The sequence below is a fragment of the Callorhinus ursinus genome, unplaced genomic scaffold (assembly GCF_003265705.2).
Source record: "Callorhinus ursinus isolate GAN/ISIS: 27379988/994484 unplaced genomic scaffold, GSC_fseal_2.0 scaffold27, whole genome shotgun sequence".
Taxonomy (NCBI): Eukaryota; Metazoa; Chordata; class Mammalia; order Carnivora; family Otariidae; genus Callorhinus; species Callorhinus ursinus.
In genome coordinates, this window is record NW_027397089.1 from 23704696 (window position 1) to 23710656 (window position 5961).

General features: G+C 42.2%; 1 protein-coding gene across 1 annotated transcript in view; it reads right to left on the bottom strand.

The window, feature by feature from the left end:
* Positions 1-5961, bottom strand: part of RIMKLB (ribosomal modification protein rimK like family member B) — a 97381-nt gene that overhangs the window by 86913 nt on the left and 4507 nt on the right. The gene's annotated exons all lie outside the window — the stretch shown is intronic.

Here is a 5961-nt window from a genome sequence, read left to right on the forward strand (position 1 = left end):
GATCTCAGGGTCCTCTGATCGAACCCTATGTCAGACTCTGCGCTGGGCACTGGGCGTGTGTAAGATTCTCACTCTCTCCCCTTGACCCTCCCCTGCTCTCCCACTCTTTAAAAAAAGAATCAGTGATAAAGAAAATCTATAGATGAGATTATATATTTTGAAATTTCCTAAAAGGACGGAATAGACACCCATCACATACATCTGACAAAAGGAAGATTCAAGCAACCAATTTGCAAGTATTTAGCGATGGTTGGGGAGAAGGTACGTTTAAATTTCAGTTAAAACAGGTATTTGTCACAAATATTGCAGTATTTGAGATATAGAAAAATTTTATCTGCTGTTTATCTGAAATTCAAATTTGGCCATCCTGTATCTTATCTACCAATCATATCCTCAGGGGATTCTGACACATGCTCAAGTCTGAGAAATACTGGGACAAAGTTAAGAAAGCAGGCATTTAGTAAGACCACCAGGAAGTGGTTGCAAAGTATAGATTCGAACCCTAACACAAACATACCAAATTGAGATCGCCAAAAAAGGAGCTCAAGAATTTGACATGCATTGGATAATTTTTTTTAAAGATTTATTTATTTATTTTGAGAGAGTGAGAATGAGAGAGAGAGAGAGAGAGAGAGAGAGAAAGAGAGAGCACATGAGAGGGGGGAGGGCCAGAGGGAGAAGCAGGTTCCTCGCTGAGCAGGGAGCCCGATGCGGGACTCGATCCCGACACTCCAGGATCATGACCTGAGCCGAAGGCAGTCGCTTAACCAACTGAGCCATCCAGGCGCCCCTGCATTGGATAATTTTGATACACTAAAGTTGGATAACCTTTATCAATTTTCTCAATTCTTCCCTGGATACCTTCCTAAATCTACATGAAATGTGTTAAAATAACTAAACAAGGGGACCGTTAAACTGAGTCTCTATATGTAAGAAAACAAAATCAGCCTATAATTATCTCAAGATTACAAAATTTAAAGCTAAGCACAGCCAATCACAAACAGCCAAATCAACTAAGTGATTAAGCTATTAATCTCCTCGCTTTTGCCTTTTTTCTATAAAAGTCTCTCCCAGGGGGACCAGGGTGGCTCAGTTGGTTGAGCATCTGACTTTGGCTGTGGTCATGGTCTCAGGGTCCTGGGATTGAGTACCGCGTTGGGCTCCTGGTTCAGCCGCGAGTCTGCTTCTCCCTCTCCCTCTGCTCTTCCCCCAGCTTGTGCTTGTGCTCTCTCTCTCTCAAATAAATAAAATCTTTAAAAAATAAAAATTATAAAAAGTAAAAAAATATAAAAGTCTCTCAGAGTTCCTGTGGGTAGAGCACTCCTAACCACATCCAGTTTGGTACTGCCCAATTCAATTTTTGTTCAAATAAACTCTTTAAAAATTTTAATATGCCTCAGTTTATCTTTTTAATAGTTTTGGTGTTAGCAGAGGGAACCAGGGGAGACACCTGATAACCCCCAGGGGCATTGAGCAACCCAGTGAGCCAGGTAAATACCCAGTGAGCCCAATGAGTTCACTGCTTTTTCCCTGTGCTGGAGGTTATAGGTTAGTGCCTCTCCGATCCTAGCTCTGCAGCCTGTGTTATGAGCTTTATTTGAGCATTTCTTTTCCCAGACTGGGTTCAGGAATAAGCCAGAATTGAAGTGGGTCCAACTGAAGTGTTGGCAGAGGTCATCAAGAGAACATGACCCCCCAGCTGACTGCAAGGTGTACCTGGACGATTGGAGGGCCCCTCTCCCTCACCCTGTCTTTGGTATATGCATTTTGCTTGCCTTTCCTATTCCCAGAAGCTGCCCCAAGGACTCAAGCCTTCAGATAGAAATGTGGTGTTGAGACTATCTGAACAACAGATATGACTAAACCCTAGAGGTAGGGCCTCTAATATAAACTTTTAAGATTTGGCAGTTACGTGCACAGATCTACTCATCCTGAGGCCACCCAAGACAAGCCTTGTAAGTTCTTTTGCTTCTGAAACCTGCAATTTGCAATTTACCAATCTAGGAAGGTCTGCCTTTCAGTCTCTCCTTGCCCACTAAATACAGGACCAAATTGCAAGCCAACAATTGCTGAGCCACCCAGGAAACCAAAGAAATGGGACTTGGGAAAGAGGTGTCTCAGGGGGAGATCCCACATTGGCAATTGGCATTGACTTCTAAGTCCATGGGAGAGGTGGCTTCTATATTAGATGTTTGTAGATCACCACATGAGAATGAGGACACCCTGAAAACGCTGGCTGCTTTGATGTGCTTATCTGATGAACTGCATAGTGTACTGCAGAAAGATGGAGACACATGACTGCTGTAATGGGCTGGCTCTCCCTGGGGGCAGTTTAGCTGGCCATCAGTGCCCAACGAGACACTGAATCTTGAGTTAGAAAGTTGGAGGAAGAGCTAAGGTAAGAGAAGAGCATGAAGGTTTCCACTATTCTGCTAGCTTTGGGGCGGGCTGACAAGGTAGGAAAGCAGAATAATCTGGAAACCTTAGTGTGTCATTTTCAAAAGCTAGGAGGGCACAGATTAGTAAGGTCTGACTTGCTCCTGACAAAGCCTGATTGGGATACTAAGTGGTGGAATTCCCTAGAAAAAGGATGGGCATGAAGATGGTGTTGTGATGATTGAAGGGGAAAGGGATGAAATGCCCCATGTTGTCCACCCCAAAAACAAAAGCAATTTTTAAGTAGCAATTATCCCAAAATGCCTAGGGCAAAAACCTAACATTCTTTTGCTGTTGCCTTAAAATTGTAAATCTTATCATGTCTTTGAAATGTAAACACCTAGGAGTTAGCCAAAACTTTGCACACAGCGACTGAAGATAAAAAAACAAGTGGAAAGAGAATTTTTCAAATACAGTGCTTTTTAAGTTCTCTTGCCCCAAATCTACTCTGTAGCCTCCAAAAGATCACGAATATCAATAAAAAGTTTTAGCCATGGGAGTGAAATAAAAGCTATCTGTATTGATGTATGTTCCGTATATGATTTTCTTTTTAACCTCCAGGGTATTGCCAAAATTGATTTATAAAACAGGCAAGGTTTTTTTGTTTTGTTTTGTTTTGTTTTGTTTTGTTTACAAAACTACTCTAAATAAGGGTGGAAGGAAATGACTGCATGAAAAGAAGGTAAGGAAAGTAGAATGTGATAGAGTTTTGTGGGGGGAGGGTAAGGAAAGATGTGAAGGACATGGGGGGTTTGGTTCTGTTTTGGTAAAGGGGGAAAGTAATTTTGTCCTAAAATGAAATTACTGTTCCAAGATGAAAAAAATAAGATGGGATAAAGCTGAATGGATACAGAAAATTGCACAGTCTGTGGGAAAAGAACATTAAGAAAGGACTTTTACCTGTGGTCAAGCCAAGATCAGAATGGATTTATTTAAGTTAAAAAAGAAAAGGACAGGTTTTTGTTTTTTTTTTTTTAAGATTGTATTTATTTGACAGAGATAGCGAGAGCAGGAACACAAGCAGGGGGAGTGGAAGAGGGAGAAGCAGGCTCCCCTGGGAGCAGGGAGCCCGATATGGGGCTTGATCCCAGGACCCTAGAATCATGACTTGCGCTGAAGGCAGACGCTTAATGACTGAGCCACCCAGACACCCCGAAAAGGACAGTTTTAATATCAAAAGTACACTGCTGCAAAATTAGAATTGTTTCCTTTCTGTTAAAAATACATTTTCTTAGATTTTTGGTCTGCTCTTAATAAACTGTGAACAAAGGTTTTTCTTTATTTTAATACATAAAACTAATTTTGTCTTTAGCAGGTCTTTGATTACTTAAAAAAATGTTGTCTTCTCTCCTAGAAAAACTAGGGTTTTTACAACCATGTAATTTTTATTTTTTACAGTAATCTCTTACACCCAACATGGGGCTTGATCTCCAATCCCAAAATCATGCTTTACCAACTGAACCAGCCAGGCACCCCTGTCCTAAACTTTAATATGCTTGAATGACAACCTGTAAGGCCTGTTGACTCAATGCCAGACTGGGGACCCCTGTCAAGGCATGCAATACTGTAAAGGTATGGAAGGTACAAGAAACAGCCATCGTCCTGACTCTCACCATGGATTAATGTGCTACGCTGCTGAGAACACCATGTCTCATCATGCCTGAGAAAGGAATTATCTACTGGAATTTGCAATGGGACATCCCAATGGGATGAGTAAGTTACTTTGCATCCCTAGATAAAGGGGAACTACTCAGTCTCTACAGGGATCTCATTGTCCTGCTACAAACCAGATCTGTAGAACCTGTAGCTAAGGGATACTATTTCCCACTATAATCATAACAAGGCAAGGATATCTCAACTCGTCACTGCTTTTCAACATGCTGGAAGTCTAGCTATTGCAATAAGATAAGAATAGCAAACATGACATGTATGCATTGAGAATGAAGAAATAAAATTGTCTTTATTTGCAGATGACTTGATCATCTATGTAGAAAATGTTAAACAATTGAACAAAAAAAAACCCTCCTGGAACTAATAAAGGGATCATAGCAAGGTTGCAGAATAAAAATTATGAAAAATTCATTTTTCCATATACCAGCAATGAACAACTGGAATTTGAAATTTAAAAAATACCATTTATAGGGTGCCTGGATGGCCCAGTAGGTTGGGAATCCAACTCGTGGTTTTGCGCAGGTGATGAACTCAGGGTGGTGAGATGGAGCCTTGGGTTGGGCTCTGCACTCAGTGTGGAGACTGCTTGAGATTCTCTCCACCCCCTGCCCCTCACCCTGTTCACAAGCTCTCAAATAAACAAACAAATCTAAAAAAATTTAATTATAGCCTGAAAGGAAAAGCTCCTGTTTCTTCTCTATTCACAACACTTCTGACAAATGTGTAGGGTTATTGAACTCAATTCTGAAACTCCAGCTGGGCATCCTACAGTTTAATTCGACACTATCTACCTGGAGTTAAGGTCAGGTCCCACAAGTTAGGGGATCAATCCCACGGACAACTCCTATCTATCAACTGCCATCCTGCCTCTCCTGCACTTCTAACAACTATAAATCAGGAATCCGTCCTCAAGTTCAATAATTTGCTAGAATGGCTCACAGAACTCAAGAAAGTGCTTTCCTTATCACTGCCCACTTAATAAAGGCTACAACTCAGGAGCAGCTAAATGGTGAGAATGTGTAAGGCAAGGTATGAGGAACGAGTGCAGAGTGATGAGGGAGCAGAAGGCTGGCTGAAGACAAAGCACAAGGTGACACCCCCCCGCCCCGGGTGGGATGTGAGACATTTTTCCAGGAATCTCCTCCCAACGATCTTCCCCTCTTGCTAGAGGGGAAACATCCTTAATTTGACGATGGCAAGGCCTCCAGTATCTTGTAGGTATCTTATAGGTGGGTCCTCTTTAGCATCTGAAAGTTCTTTTGAAACCTCCCTTTTCCTTACTTCTCCCAACTCCACTCAAGATCCCGGCAGCAACTCTTTCTGCCCACCGGTCCTTTCCCCATGCTTTAATAAACCACCATTCTGCACCAAAGACGTCTCAAGAATTCTTTCTTGGTGGGACACCTGGGTGGCTCAGTCAGTTAAGCGTCTGCCTTTGCTCAGGTCATGATCCCAGAGTCCTGGGATCAAGTCCCGCATCGGGTTCCCAACTCAGTGGGGAGCCTGCCGCTTCCCCTGTTTGTGCTCTCTCTCTGATAAATAAATAAATAAAATCTAAAAAAAAAAAAAAAGAATTCTTTCTTGGTCGTCCACTCCGGACCTCACCCCACTGAACCTCACCTATATTCCAAAACCACATCAAGAGCTTCCATGTCATCCCAGGCTACAACGCCTTCTCAGCACTTGAATTTGTTCAACACAGCAGCTCTCCAAATCCAGTTGGTTAGGGCTTTTTATGGCGGTTTCATTACATGGGGGTAGCTGATTAAATCACTGGCCATTAGCAGTTACTGCTTCCCTGGAGGCAGGACTCAAAGTTCCAGCCCTCTGATCACATGATTTGTTCCCTGGCAA